Genomic DNA, 16,631 nt, shown 5'->3' with positions numbered 1-16,631 from the left:
CTCCAGGACTCTGGCCAGAGTCCCTTCCTTGGCTTGAAAACCGTCTAGCAGCCCCATTTTTCCTGACCTTCTTATCATTACCATCCTTCTCCCCAGAAGCCATATTAGGCATTTGTGTCCTAATCACCCCCTTGCATAAAATGTTAATGCCACAGATATACTGATATACGGTGGATTGAGGCTGTTTGGAATTCCACAGACCACTGCAATATCTAAGATGGGTTTTTTTGCCTCCCCAAAACAGTATTTGTGATAGCCTACCCCTCCCATCCCCCACCAGTGAGAATGCATGCATTAGCTGTGACTGCAGTAGGGTCCACCCTCTGCCACCAGAGAAATCCACCTGTCCAGGGAGGGTAGAACCAACTCGTGACCAGCACTAAAATGACCGGTTCCTCACACCAGTCCCAGGCGCCCCCCCTCCTCCAGGCAGCCCCGGACAGGGCACAGACCCTCATCCCTTGTCCTGTGCTCACGTTTCCTGTGCCCTCACTAACCTCCATTCTTCACCCAGTCTCCTTTTCTTTCCATGTGCTGCTTCCTGGTGTGCTGGAGAGAGATTCAGCCCACAAGGGAATTTCATAATCCTTGAATACTCAGTAAAGCAAAAACTCCGAAGTCTCTAAGTTGGCGAATTGATAAAGTAGCAAATGTATTCATTTATTTATGTATTGGTTCAGTTAATCAAGTAACATAAGGAGGTGGATGAAAAAGAAGCAGGCGTGAAGCACAGGACGGAGAGGGCAAGGGATGCACAGTGACTTCCAGAAAGAGCTGATGCTCACCCAGTCCTTGAGGAGCAAACACTACCTGGTTTGGAGAGTTGGAGGGACCTCTGGGCAAAGACCAGGAGGACAGATGGAGCATGACCGACAAGCTTGGGAAACTGTGCCAGAGTTGAGTGTGGAGGGCAGGCAGAGAACATGGAGCCCCAGGTGAGCGAGGAAGGCAGAGAAGGAGCTGAGAGAGGTGGTGTCAAGTCAGCGTGGGCCAAGTCAGCGTGGGCCAAGTCAGTGTGTGCTCTTGCATGAATATAGAAAAGATACGTGTGGCCCCTGGGGAGAAGTGACATCCTGGACTGTGCCCACACAGGGGATGGTGGGAGTTGAGGAGGGTCTACTACAGGTTGGAGAGAGGTGGGGGGAGAGAAAGAGAGGAAGGGAGGGAAAGAGATGGCCCATCAGGTTCAGATGGAGCTGGATGGGCTGAACAGGAGAGAACTAGAATCATAATCCACACAAGATGAAGGCTGAGGTTCTAGGCATAAGCACTGTCTAATTTTAATTACTTCTGGAGGTCACAAAGGCATATGCAGGCTTGAAACTAAAAGATGAAGCCACCAAGAATTAAGAAGGGAAGACATGACTACTCTAGCCAAAGGTCTAAGTTGAATCTAAAACATCTAGTATCTAAGCAGCGACCATGCAGGAAATTGTCAGAATTCAGATGGACAATCCAACCTCAAGACTGCAAGACAACCAGCAGCACGAAGTCTCCTCATTAGACACAGGATTGTCCAAAAGCCTGTGACAGGGTCAGCCTACAGCCAGGAGCCAGGTGGATGCAGATTCCCAGGTTAAGAAGGGAGCTGGGCCGAACCCTGTTATCAGGAGAGAAAAATATCAGTGCAGACAGAAGAACTTACTTCTGACCTGAACACATTCATTCCATGTTCATGACCTGAACGTGTCCATTCCAAAGCATATAAATCCTTCCCAACAGTTCTCTAACTCTAGAGTTATCACTAAAGGATCCCAACTAATGAGATATTGACTAAGGGAATTGATTTTAATTTAAGAAGTGCAATTGTGCTGAAAGAACGTCCACCCCAGCTGAGGTAGTGAGAAAGAACACAGTTTGCAGTAGATAAGAAGGAAAATGCAACCGCTTTAGAGTGCATGCTGATAGTAACAAAGCACAGGCATGCTGTAAACTCTTTTTTGAGTGACCTGAGTAATGGAGAAAAAGGTCACAGATTAACCCTGATTAGCCACATGTAGTACAAATATGGATAAATTTATGGATAAAAACAAGTGATTACAATTAAATTCTTAAAATGTATTTATTTAATTTTTCACAAAAAATAACTCAAAATAGGTCCTAGACCTAAATGTAAGATGCAAAACTACAAAACTTATAGGAGAAAATACAGAATAAAATGTATGTAACCTTTGATTTGGCAATGACTCTTCCGATACAATACCAAAAGCCCAATCCATGAAATAAAAATTAGTTAAGTTATATTTCATTGAAATTTAAAAACATTTGCTCTAGGAAAGACACTGTTCAAAGAATGAGAAGACCAGCCACAGGCTGGGAGAAAATATTTGCAAAACACATATCTGATAAAGAACTCGAACCCAAAACGTATAAAAAACTTTTAAACTCAACAATAACAAAGCGAACAATCCAATTGGAAAACGTGCAAAAGATCCGGACAGACACTTCACTAAAGTAGACATACAGATGGAACATTCCAGATGAGCATATTCTAGTCAAAGAAAAAGTGACATATTCAGTCCAGAGGTAATTCGTTCTGTCTACACTGATGTTTTTCATTCCTGATGTGGTAATAGCATAGAAAAAGATGCTCAATATCGCTGGTAATTAGGGAATTGAAAATTAAAACAATACAATAATGAGATATCACTACACACTTAATAAAATGGTCAAAATCTGGGGCACCTGGGTGGCTTACTCGGTTAAACGTCTGACTCTTGATTTGGGTTCAGCTTATGTCTTAGGGTCGTGAGATCGAGCCCCGTGCCAGGCTCCATGATGGGTATGGAGCCTGCTTAGGATTCTCTATTTCCCTCTCTCTCTGCCGCTCCTCCACACTCTCTCACTCCCTCTCTAAAAAAAAAAAAAAAAAAAGAAAGAAAGAAAGAAAAATTGGTCAAAATCCAATACACAGACAATACCAAGTGCTGGTGAGGATGTGGAGCAACAGGAATTCCCATTCATTGTTGGTGGGCAGGCAAAATGGAGCAGTGACTTTGGAAGACAATTTGACAGTTTCTGACAAAGCTAGACATAGTCTTACCACAGGATCCAGCAGTCACACTCCTAGCTACTTACCTAATTGATTTGAAAACGTGTATCCAGACAAAAGCCTGTAAATGAATGTTTATAGAAGTTCTATGCAACCAAGATGTGCTTCAAAAAATGAATGTATAAACAAACTTTGGCATCTCCATATGATAGAATATTATTCAGCAGTGAAAACAAATGAGCCATCAAGCCACAGAATGACATAAAGGAAATTTAAACGCATATGGCAAAGTGAAAGAAACCAGGCTGGAAAGGCTACATACTATATGATTCCAATCATATGACATTCTGGAAAAGGCAAATATGTAGAGATAATTCAAAGATTAGTGGTTACCAAGGGTTCGGGTGGAGAGGTGAGGTTGAAAATGTGGTGTACAGGGGATTTTAGGATGGTGAGACTATTCGGCATGATACTATCATGGTGGCTATATGACACTGTGCATTTGTTAAAGTCCAAAACACATTACAGCACAAAGACTGAGACTTAATGCATGCATATTTCAAAAAATTCATTTAGGAAGTCAAAAAAAAGCCCAGGAAGGAAGGTAGACTATGACAAAGGATCTCACTGTATGACAAATGTATGACACAATCTCACTGAGGGGTGTTGGGGAAAGGTGCTGAACTAAGTAACTTTGGAAGTGGATGGAGCCTAGAAAATTAAAGGTAGACAGGAACTGCATACAAGCACCATTCTCTAGTGGATAAAATTACTTCCCATGGGTGTACAGCTCAACAGTTGCAATGCTGCTATCCTGTATACTGCAACTAAATAATTAAGTAACGACCAGCAGAAGGTCGAGCAGGCACTAATGGAGAAGGAATTTATACGTAAGCAAGAAGGTCAGAATGAGCCACATGGTGATATATTAGAATTGGAAACATCAGTCAGGATGCATGTTTAGCTTAATGGAGGTATAGACGGTTACATGTAGAAATATTTCCAGTGTGAGTCTGGGCAGAAAAATCCGGGCTACGCTTTCCAGCCCTTTTCGGTGGATCATCCTCTCTTGGAGGTCACAGCTCCAGGACCCACCTGGGGAGGGGGCCTTTTAAGAAGACCCCAGGCCAGCTTCCTTTTAGCACATTCCACTTCTCGTTCCTACAAACCCACACATTGGCCCCGCCGTGGACTTAGGAACCGCCAAATCAGCCAGCGCCCTCCTCCCTGCTCCCCGACTGGCAGCAACAGCCATGTCCTCTCCCCTTTACACTTCTCTTATAAAGAATTAGATCCTTACTCACGTGTCCCGACTCTCCAGGGGACACATACTGAGTTCTCCAAGGGTCCTCTTGGAGCCCCCTCTTGTGGGTTGAATTGTGTCCCCCAAAAAGTTATATTGAAGCCCTACCCCCGGATACCCGTGACTGTGAGTGTGATCTTAACCAGAAATAGCGTCTTTGTTTCTGGCTTTGGGGGCCTCTCCTGAAACTGACATTTTTAAAAGCTCCATTTTGACATCCTGCTGCATATCATATGCGACTCAACGTGTTCTATTGGCTGGATTTCTTCTCTGCCTCTTAACTCAATCAGAGTATTTGGGCCAGAATACACCACATATTTCTTGCTCCGTGTCATGCTGCCGCCTACTCCCTACCTTCTGCAACTGAAGCCACATAAGCCCCATCAGTAACCACAGCCCCGGCTCCAAACCACACTCCAGAGAAAGGCAGCAAGATCTAAAGAGTTCTGGGGAGACGGCCCATCCGCTCCACATGAAGTTGGTTTTCTCATTCACTCTTGGTATCCTCAGGGCTCTGAAACTGAGATTTAAGACTTCCTATGTCCTACTTCATTCTTCCCTCAGCACCTTTAGAAACAAGATTCCTCCCCCAGCACATTGGCTCTTCTAGCCGAAATGACGGCACTCTTGGCTCTGAACCCCAGCCCCATGAGATCAGGTTTTAACCATCTCTGCTCAATCCTTGACCCGCCCTTTGAAGAGGAAGCCTGGCTATTGGATCCGGTCTGTACCTTCTGCTAAGGAGTAGCATTTGTGCCTCACCTACTTTTCTCCCTTGCCTTCCCATCCGTTGCGGTTGACTCCAGAGAACCACACCAGACCTCCCTCCCACTGGATGGGAAGAGACAAGCATGAAGCCCTAACTGAGCTGCTGACCAAACCACAACTACTCAGAAAACAAGCCTTTGCTTGAAGCTGATACTGCAGATGTCAGAGGGGACAGAAAGAAAATACCGGGATCCTTGAAGACCCCGTGAACCGCTGGCTCAACCAGCCCCAAAGTCCACCATGGCCTCAGACTTCTGTTACAAGAGCCATCCAGTGTTCTCATTAGTTAAGCCAGTGTGAGTTGGGATTCTTTTTCCTTGCAACCAAAGCACCCTATCTGATCCACCCTCAATTTGGACCAACGATCGGGTTCATGGCTCCACATGCTTGTCACCTGATATTCAACTGAGTGTGCGTGTTTGTCTACACATCTCTATAAACGCCTTGAAAAACCTAAAATGCAAACTGAAACTTCTAACATGATTTGCTCTGTATTTACATACTCTACAATGTGTCAGTAAATTAAAGTGACAGACACAATAAATATTGCAAAATTGCAAGCACACACACACAGGCACACACAAATATAGCTGACGCAGCATAATCTTAACTAGAGGGGAAAAAAATCAGTGTTTTATGTCATGAACAATGACACTTTACCAAAATTACTAATTAGTAATTCTAGTGCCTTACAAATAAAATACGTTAGCTCTTAACTAGTGAAATACACAAATGTTAAAATTCAATGTTAAAATTTAATTCTGACCTTGATAAAGAGCAAAGCGGTATTACAGTCAGACCATGGAATAAAAATGTTAACATGTAAAATTCTATTTCACAGTCTAAATCCATGACTTTGGAGACACCCGTTGTCATTTGATTATTTTTAGTTTGCAGTCAGAGTTGGGCGTAACGTAGGGGGTCATAGCATAGCTTAGCTAATAGACATATTTACTCGTATGGAATTTTGGCCATTGTGATAGCCTCAGTGTTGTGTCTGCTTACCACAAGATTTGCTCATTATTTTTATTAGGATCCTAACGGTTATTAAGATAGCTTTTAAAATCCCATCCTAAAACTTTACACCAAAGCATTTAAGTTTTACTGCCAGAGGGGGATGCATTTCACTAGTTAAGAGCTAATGTATTTTATTTGTAAAGCACTAGAATTGCTCCCCACATAGAACTAGAAAGTAGACCATGAAACTGAATCTGAAGTCGCTACACTTTATGTTAATATGGTCATCTCAATATTGAAGCTCTCATGCATTTTCAAGATGGTGATTCCACACTAATGTCACAATTTGGTTTTTAAACAAACGTATTTCAAATGTTCACAGATGTTAGAGTTCAAAAACTCACATTTAAGGCATATACATTTCTTTGGCGGTAGTAAAGTATATACTGTACTTTTGAAGAATTCACAGAAAACATTTGTATAAAGAAAAAAAGGAATTTGACATTTTAACTGAACTTGGCCTCGTGACAATTACAAAAGGCTAAGAAGAGATAATTAAGCCATTTATTATAATCTAAATAAACACCAGTAAGTTTTCGATAAACTCTCTATTGAACAGTCTAAAACATAACACAATGGTGAGCACTATCTCCAAAGAACATTTTAAAATAGTTTACTTAAGTGGAAAATAAAAAGCAAGTCTTGGCATTTGCCCAGGACATGCCTTCTCAAATTCTTGTATTTATTTACTAGAACAATATAGTATCTTTCATCCCTCAAGAATGCCAACTTAATGTTAAGAATCTTGAAAATAACCAGAGGCAAGCATACTCTTGATTGTCCTCAAAGATCTCCATAAGAAATTATGTACCCATCCAAATTTAAGGACTAGCCTAAAATAAACAAGTACATTTCAAGAATAACCTCTCTTGCTCCCTCCCTCCTTCTCTCCGTGTCTCACACACACAAATACACACACACATACCCTCCATGCACACACAGAGAAAGAAAAAATACCAAATTGATTATTTGGGTCTGAATGAATAGGCAGTAAGTCACCATTTAGCCTGATGTTTTTAAGCCACAGACCTCTGATCTACAGTTGGTCACTCTCAATTTTTTTCGACAGCAAATTAGTAAATCATTAATTATTTTTCATTTCAGTTGTAATGCATAAACTTTTAATGTATGCACTGTCTGGGCTATTGGAACATCTGCTTTATGTCTAGGGACAGCAAGGTGACTTCATTGCAGTTGGGCTGATTGATTAGTCATCGAGTAATACGACTTTTAGTTTGGTGAACTAAGCAGAAACGAATTTAGTAGATAAATGAGGCATTTTTAATCCAGTGGAAGTAAAAGGTGAATTGCATTGCCTATGGCAGAAGGAATATATATTTTGCAATATTTTGAGCAAGAGGAATGTTGGGAGAAGCACATCGCCGTAGGGAATGGGGTGCAAGGCTGCCAAGGGAAACAGGCATGGGGGGCAGGGCAGGGTTCGTGCAGGAGGCACCGCTAGGTTCACTGATGTGGTTCCTGTGAATTATATCACTTTCATAATTGAGCTCATATTAAATGACATATTTATTTGGTTTTATAGTTGCATAAGATTCATAAAAGTAGACATTTTTACATAGGTTGGTATTTTTACGTATTCATATTAATTTAAGAATCATTTATGTTAGGGGCACCTGAGTGTCTCAGTCAGTTGAGTGCCCAACTCTTGGTTTTGGCTCCGGTCATGATCTCGGGATCAGCGTGGAATCTGCTTGTCCCTCTCTCTCCTCCTCTGCGTCCTCCCCCCACTCCGGCTTGCGCATGCTCAAGTGTGTGCTCTCTCTCCCCCTCTCTCTCATAAATAAATAAATAAATAAATAAAATCTTTTTAAAAAAGAATCATTTAAATTAAAAAAAAAAAACACCAAACTGAGTCTCCTGAATTCTTTCATTTACACACACACACACACACACACACACACACACAAATGGGTTTTCTTATCAAATCTTACCATTCCTCTGAAATCTTTTTGTCTGACTTCCCAACAAATTGGCAAAGAGGGGACATTTCAGACAGTTGCTAAATCATGACAAAAGCTGGGCCCTGCGACCCACATCTTGTTGACGCAAAGCACAGTCTTGCAATGTGTTCTTGAACAGATAGATTTTACCCAATGATGTAATTGCCTACGGCTCTGTGAACACAGGTTTCCTGTGTGATTCTAGCATTATGGCAGCAAAGGAAATAGAAATTATCACACTGATCCAACATAGCTACTCATTCAACCAATATTTATAAGTGTACAGGGCAGTGTAGTGGGTTCCAGGACACAACGCTGATTTTTAAAACAGCGCCATGAACTGCGCCTTCATGGAGCTGATGGTCTAGTGGAGGAAACCGCTACTAACCAAACGATCATGCCAAGATAGTTAAAACCAATGATGGTACGTGTTCTGAAGCCTCCTACTGCTGTGAGGAAGCTGTGCAGGTTTCATCAACCTAACATTCTATTGACAAAGGGGGCCCTTGCTTTGCCCTGAAAGTGGATGTAGACTAGCCCTCTGGCTCTCAACAAAAGGACACAGCCTGGGAAGTCACACCACTCACACTTTTCATAATCTTCTCTGAAAACCATGCAGCTACTCAGGAACAGAGCTGACCTGATACTGCAATTTGAAGAAAAAAATTTCCTGTTGATCTACCCAAAGGAGGAAGAGGGAGAGAAGAAGAAGAGGAATGAGAAGAAAGAAAGAAAGAAAGAAAGAAAGAAAGAAAGAAAGAAAGAACGAAAGAACGAAAGAAAAGGAAGAAAGGAAGAAAGGAAGAAAGGAAGAAAGGAAGAAAGGAAGAAAGGAAGAAAGGAAGAAAGAAAGAAAGAAAGAAAGAAAGAAAGAAAGAAAGAAAGAAAGAAAGAAAGAAAGAAAGAAAGAAAGAAAGAGAAAGAAAGAAAGAAAGAAAGAGAAAGGGATGGGAGAGAGGAGGGGAGGGGAGGAGAGAAGAGAAGAAAAAAGAAAAGAAGAGAGAGTTTCCTGGCCGGCTCAGTCAGTAGAGCACGTGACTCTTGATCTCAGGGTTATAAGTTTGAACCCCACCTTGAGTGTAGAGATTATTTAAATATAAAATCTTAAAAAAAGAAGAGAGAGAGGAGGAAGCAAACAGTGAGACACAAGTTGAACAACACACCCCTCACTCACACCCTCCAATGGCTCTCATCTTATTCAGGGCAAAAACCAACGTCCTTCCTGAAGCCAACAGGCCTACGTGAACGATGCCCCCACCCCTACCCCAACCTCGTTACCCACTGCTACCTCCTTGCTCTCCAGCCACATTGTTCTCCTGGCCACTCCTGGAACACACCAGAAACTCAGCCCCACGCCAAGGTTTTAGTGGGGTGCCCTTCCCACCGGCATCTGTGCTGCTCACCCCTACTTCCTTCAAGTTTTCACTCAAAGGACATCTTCCCAGTGAGGCCCACCATGATCACATTCTTAAATGCACCCTCTTCCCCCACTTTCTTGTTCTATTTCCATAGCATTCTTGCATTCTAACATATTAAATAATTTAGTTATTTTTTTAAAGACTTATTTATTTATTTATTTGAGAGAGAGAGAGAGAGAGACAGAGAGAGCACAAGCAGGGGGAGAGGCAGAGGCAAAGGGAGAGGGAGAAGCAGACTCCCCGCCGAGCTGGGAGCCCAATGCGGGGCTCCATCCCAGGACCTGGAGATCATGACCTGAGTCAAAGGCAGACACCCAAACATCTGAGCCACCCAGGTGCCCAAATTTACTTATTTTTTGTGCTTATTGCCTCCCACCGCTGACCAGCAACTAGAATATAACCTTCTTGAGGGCAGGAATTATTTAATGTTTTGCTCATTGCTCCATCACCAGCAGTAAGAATCATGCCTGGCAATAATAGTCAGTCAAAAAATACTTCACAAATAAATGAATAAATGAACATCTTGGCAAATTCCTACCACAACATCACAAGGGAACGCTGTCATAATGTTACCCCCATGAATGCCAATGCACAGTTAATAATTATGTCAAAAGTTTTAAGTAGTTTTTAAATATATACACTGAGCACTTACGATGAGCCAGGCATTGTGGCCAATGCGGCGGGCGAATTATTTTAATTCTTGTGCCAACTCTGTCAGAAGGCATCCATACCCTACGTTACAGATGAGAGAATTGACATCTAGGGAGATTGAGTCACTTGCCAGTGGTTACACGGGTGGCAAGAGGAAGAGCCAAGGTTAGAGCAGGATTCAAGTCAGGAACACCTGTATCTGATGCCCAAGCTCTCAACCGCTGTTTGTACTGCTCACCTGTTCAGCAAAGAAGGTCTATAGAAGACTAAAATAATGCAGTGCCCATGAGCAGCTATCCTGCCGAGTCCAGGAATGATTTTTAGCAGAGCTAGCCCAATCTGGTGATGGCAAGGGATCAGAGCCTGTCACTCACGAATGATCTCCACATGATGTACAGTCGTGCTTCATATAAATGCTTATAAATATTATTTCTTGACTTTTATAAACACTGGTCAGGAGAGAGTTTGGGGCTTTACTCTGACAACTATCTAAGGTTCAAATTGCTACTGCAAAATATGGGAGGGTCCATACCCCTTCATTGTCCGCTGGGTTGAGGTTGGATTTGTAGGATAAACTACAGGGTGCATGAACAGAAGGCGGTTCTCTCCACAGGAGGTGGCTCAGGGCCATCCTTTGCCCCACAGGACAGTTTCTGGGTCTGCTTCAACACACAGACAAATAGACCCTTGAAGTCTGAGTTGCGGGCCATTAAGGATACCCACGATAATTGTCTCCAAGCAAGTGTTTTCAAATGAATCTGACCAAATGCTATGTGTAGCCATTGTTTTAAAACAGACAAACAAACAAACAAAAAAACACAACTAGTGAAGAGCCAGAAATGTACTGAAGCATGTTAACCTTCAAAAAGCTTAAATAAATTGGATGGACTGTTGTAGAGTGGTTAGCAATGAGCCTTTAAAATGACAATTTGGGTTTCCAAAGAGACTCTTATGTTCTGCTCTCCGACAATAACTAGCTGTCTATTAAGACAGCTTCTAGTTATTGATAACAAAGCCATGTCATCAATATATGGGATAATGCTTTTTATTACATTTTCCACAACCAAAAACACATGCCAGGTAAACGGAGGGAAATGCCAAACTGAAATGCCAAACTGAGAAGAAACTAGCTAAAGGAAAGGGCTGTTGAGGGCATCCGTTTTTAGAGAGGCTGACTCATGAACCAGGGGTCAAGCCCTGTGAGAAGCGCTGGGGATTCAGAATGAGTAAAGACCAATTCCCACCCTGGAGAAACGTGAAGCCTCTTGGAGGACACAGACCTGGAAGCCAATTATCACCATGTAAACCAGTACACACCAGAATGGAGACAAGAGCAGACAGGTTGCAAAGGACTGACCAGTTAGGCCTGGGGCATCAAAAAAAGGCACCATTACACCGAATCTTAGAAAGTAAGTGGATTTTCCCAGGAAGAAAAAGAGATGGAAGGAACAAGTGGAATATTTAAAGAAATAGGGATAGAGATTCATGACCCAGATAAATGTGTTTACCTTCTCGAGGGAAGAAACTCCTTGGCAAGACGTGGGGGAAACAGGACCAGTGGGCAACATCATGGCTGACACCCACACATGGTTTCCCTCAACTGCGCTTGGGTCCTCCTTAAAATGCCTGAAAACTAAGGATGGCATCTCGTAACCCAAATAAGTCAGAACAAAAGATGTGGAAGAAAAATGTGACACAGGAACTTTTGCCTCAAGGAAGTTTTTTTCTTGAGGGGTGAGAAAGATGTGAACAGAAGCCAGTGAACTCAAGTGGCATACCACAGAAACTCACCACAGGCCTAGTCAGAAGCTTCCCGTTCTGAGCCTTCACAAGACTGTGCATGTAGGCTAAAAACCCCGACAAAGGGTGTCGAAGTACAAAGGAAAGCAAAGGGTGTTTTTCCCACTATGACCCTTTGCACAGGGTCCAGGACATGGGGGCCTTCTAAGGACACCCATGGCAGCCTCTATGGCAGGTTCTCTGGATCATCAGATGCCAGAGCCAAGGCCAGCCTTCTGATCCCATGACCTGTGCAGGCCAGTGGGGACCCAAGCTCAGAAGAGCCCCACGCTTTGTTTCATACTCTGTGTCACCTTCTCGAAATTCTTAGCAATTTTGTTTTTGAACTTGTGCTCTGTAAATGAAGTCTAACAAGACAATAGAGTCTAGAATACACAGAGGAGATGTGGCAATACATGTCTGTCATTCCCTGATGTCCCCTTCGCATGTGGCATCTGCCATGCCCCTTGAGCACAGGTTCTCATGGACCCACTGGGATTTCAGTGAGACTCAAAGCCAACAACACAGGAAACACATTCCTTCTGTGACTGAGAGCTCTGAGAGCCACGCCTTCCATTTGGACTAGCACTTGCTAGAAGACAATGGTCTTCTAAGATAAACAAAAGGCCGTATTCTTCCTTACTCGTGTTCTATTGTATGAGCCAACTAACTTTGCCGAAATTATGGACCTAGAAGGAAAGGGAAAGATACGGCAATTGTTAGGGAGGAAGCAATATTCTTCTGGTCAAGATTCTTCTGGTTGGACGAAGAATTAAACCGACATGAGACAGATTAACACAAGAAAAACAAAGGTTGATGACACGCGCATGGAGGCCCAAGAATGAAATGTAGACTGAAAGAAGCAACCCAGACCGACGGTTCTGATACGTTTTAGACAGAGATGATAAATCTGTGAGAAATTGACGGGACAAACAAAACAACTTCCAGAGCTTCAATTAGTCAGGAATTCTCCACAGAATTTGGGCCAGGGTAGCTAATTAGTAGAAAGTCACAAGAATATATACAGCATCTGGGCTCTAAATTTCCCATCCCTGGTGATAGGTTGTCTCTCCCTCCTGGTACAGGGAAGGCGCCTGTCACATGGGAGATTTATTTCCTGCTGTCAGGGGGACAGTAGGGTCTGAGGCCATCTCTCACATACCTTGTATTTAAAACAATCTATATGTCACAGTGGCCCCTCTTGGGGCGGCCTGCCTGTGGTCCCCACACAGTTTGTAGCTCCTTTGCTTACATCCCTCCTGGCTCATCAGTGAGCCTAAGCTGAGCAGACAGTGTTGGTAGAACGTGCACCTAGCAGGAGGGGAAATAAAAACAGTTAAGTCAGTTTTGTGTGGTGTCATAGCTGTCCTGGTAAGAGCAAAATACGTGTGCCTGTACAAAATATGTATTATTCTAGGTGATTCCACATACAAGTTAAATGCTTTTATATTTGCACTGAAAACTGGCATTGCACAATACACAGATGAAGAGTAAAAGTCATGCTAATAATCTAAATTTTTAATTATTCTTTCCTTAGAGTGACATTAAATAGCAAATGGAAAGACATCATGACAAGTTGGAGAGAAACTATGGAAAACAAGAAAAAGCTTTATATTTCAATAACTTACACAGCACTTTTTTTCTGTTTTTTGAATAAGGGGCATCACATTTTCCTTTTGCACTGGGACCCACAAATTATGTAGCAAGCTCTGGTGTGGACTCATAGTTTTCAGTATATACAGATACAGAAAAAATTGTAGATATAACTGTCTGATATGTATATAGGTATTTTCATATATGTGTGTGCACATATGTGTACATCTAGGTGTGTATACATGAATGTACGTGTGGGTATCTATGTGTGTGTATTTTATGTGTGTGTGTATGCGTATATGTGTGTTTGTGTGTATGTACATGCATATATGTGTATCTGTGTGTATCTATGTTTGTGTGTATATGTGTGTGTGCATCTATGTGTGTATATACATGTATGTGTGTGCCTATGTGTGTGTCAGTGTCCGCATGTGTGTGTGTCTACGTATGTGTGTGTTTGTGTGTGTGTGTGTGTGTGTGCACATACTCACATGCATAGTCACATATTCCTTAGCTCTGTCCAACAAAAAGACCTGGGAGCAAGGGCGCTTGAAAAACAATGAGCTCATCTGGCTCCTCAATCTGGTTTCTAAATACCATTCTCCAATAAAAGAACCCAGAACTCTTAGAAGAAATGGCAGATGGGGGGACAAAGAAAGTACTATATGAACTTCGTACATGTTGTGCCAGAAATTAATGATGGGGTGTGTCAAAAGGACATAGAAGTCACCTCGAAGCAGTTCTCACTGACTAAATATGAAACAAATAGACCACTGAATAAAACAGCAATTTATCAGTCCATACTGGTAGAAGTAAATGAGTGAGTAATTCAAAAATTTGTTGATAAACATGCTACTCACATGGTCTCAAAGTAACTCCAAAAGTCATGTTAGTTACAAAGGGAACTAGAATGTCTTTATATGACCGACATGACCGCCAGACATTACTGTAATCGAGTGGGCGGAGGCACAACAGCTCGCCGGTCACGGCACAGGCTGAGACCTGTGCTACCTGATAGGAAGCAGTGAAAAGGATCCATATCACTTTTGTGATTATTCCTGCCAAAGATGCATAAACTGAATCTCATGTAAGGACACAGATACACTGAGGGACATTCTACGAAGTAATACCTGTAATCTTAAAAGTATCAAGGTTATGGAAAACAAGAGAAGACTGTAGAACATTACCAGCTTGAAGGATATTAGGAGACATGATAACTAAATACAGTGGTGATTCTGGACTGGATCCCTGTGCTGTAAAGGGCATAATCGGGACAAAGGGTGAAACTTGGATGGTATCTGAGAATCACAGAATAGTCACGTACGGTTGTTCATTTCCTGACTTTGAAGGCTCTCTAGTGGCTATGTAGAAGAATGTCCTTGTTTGCAGGAAATACAGATAAGGTTCTCTGTGGTGATGGGACATCACATGGGCAGCTTACTTCCAAAAGATTCTGAGGAAAAAAACAAAGTTCTTGAAACATAATTGCAACTTTTATGTAAGTTTGAGATTGTTTCAAAAGAAAAAGAAAAGGGTTAAAATGAAAAAAAGGTAAAAGATTATCTGTTCTCAAATGAACAAAATAAAAAAAGTCTTGTGCCTTTGGAGGCTTCCTCTAATACCATCTCAACACCCTGAACCCACTCTGCTCTTACATAAATCCTGCGTTTAGGAGAGCGCATGCGAGAGAGAAAAGTGTGGGAGTACTGCCACCTACTGGCGGAGAGCAAATACATTTAGGGTAATGGGGGCGCAGAGGGGGAGACCATCTGTCCCCTGCACTGGGAAGAACAGAGCTTCCTATGGGGACTGACTTTTAAAAGCTGTCGGAGAGCAAGGGAAACGGGTCTTTTAACCTTGAGGCCTGCCCGAGAATTCAATCTGACACTTGGAGCTGGTGGCAGTGGCTTCTTGGGTTTCAGATGAGCCCAGAGCATGCTCCAGAATGAGGAGCTCAAGAGGAAGGGATACATTTACAGGGTATGAAAAAGACACAAAATCTTTCCAATCCCCACCACACCGCCAGCAGCCTTGGAGAAGAGGAATTCTCTGAGAAAGAGAAGAAATGAGAGAACAGGCCCAAGGATAAGATGCCAGGCCAGGACCCAAGGAGAGAGAAGACAGCTAGCAGGATCTAAGCTTGCTCACAGGGCAGTTTTGTGGGAGTGGAGCAGGTGAAGCATCACACTAGGGCGGGAGAAGGCTGGATCCCAGCCCACACTCACCCTCCTGGCCCAATCCTTGTGGGGCACAGTCTGACGATCATTTGCAAAGGCCCTGGCTACTGGTAAGATTCTCTGCACATTGAGGTGAACATTTAACCATCTAAAAGTTATTTGTTAATTTTTTGAAATTTTATTTCTACAAAATTAGACACAGTCTCACTATAGGATCTAGCTATCATTCTCCTCGGTATTTACCCAAATGAGTTGAATACCTATATTCACACAAAAACCTATGCAAAGATGTATATAGGGGCTTTATTCATGACTGCCAAAACTTACAAGCAACCTAGATCAACTGTGGTCCATCCACACAGTGGAACATTATTCAGCACTTGGAAAGAAATGATCTACCAAGATATGAAAAGACATGGAGGGGCCTTAAATGCCTATTACTAAATGAAAGAAGCCAATGGGAAAAGGCTACATTCTGTAAGATGCCAAGTATATGATATTCTGGAAAAGGCAAAACTATGGAGACAGTAAAAAAATAAAATAAAATAAAATAAAAATCAGCGGTTGCCAGAGGCTTGTGGGGATGGAAATGACAGGTGGAGCACAGAGGGCTTTCAGAGCAGTGAATCTATTTTGTATGATACTTTAATGATGGACGCATGTCATTGTATATTTATCAAAATCCATATCAAAATCCATTGTATATTTATCAAAATCCAAAATAGATATATTTATCAAAATCAAAATCCACAAAATGAGTATACAACACGGAGAGTGAACCCTAATATAAACAACTGAGGACTTTGGGTGATCATGATTTGTCAATATAAGTTCATTGAATATAACAAATATACTTCTCTGGTGAGGAATGTTGATAGTGGGAGAGGCTATAGGAGGTCCAGGGAGTAAATGGGAAATCTCTGTACTTTCTGCTCAGTTTTACTGTTAACCTAAAACTGCTCTAAAACATAA

The 16,631-nt window shown here is 42.2% G+C and overlaps 1 long non-coding RNA gene across 6 annotated transcripts in view; it reads right to left on the bottom strand.

Moving 5' to 3' along the window:
- The window catches only part of LOC114209236 (uncharacterized), a 40,715-nt gene extending 24,374 nt beyond the window's left edge, over positions 1-16,341 (bottom strand). For all 6 annotated transcript variants that reach the window (XR_003609294.2, XR_015768290.1, XR_015768287.1 and 3 more), the window contains exons 1-2: positions 14,807-16,341; positions 13,052-13,200 (exon numbers count right to left, since the gene is read on the bottom strand). This is a non-coding gene — a long non-coding RNA (uncharacterized LOC114209236). The remainder of the gene's footprint in view (positions 1-13,051; positions 13,201-14,806) is intronic.
- Between the last annotated feature and the right edge of the window lie 290 nt (positions 16,342-16,631).

The sequence above is a fragment of the Eumetopias jubatus genome, unplaced genomic scaffold, assembly GCF_037043125.1.
Source record: "Eumetopias jubatus isolate StellerSeaLion01/CBP00866 unplaced genomic scaffold, mEumJub1_p1.0 scaffold_6, whole genome shotgun sequence".
NCBI classification, from domain to species: Eukaryota; Metazoa; Chordata; class Mammalia; order Carnivora; family Otariidae; genus Eumetopias; species Eumetopias jubatus.
The sequence above is the reverse complement of the archived record's forward strand: the minus strand, read 5'-3'. Positions and strand labels throughout refer to the sequence as shown.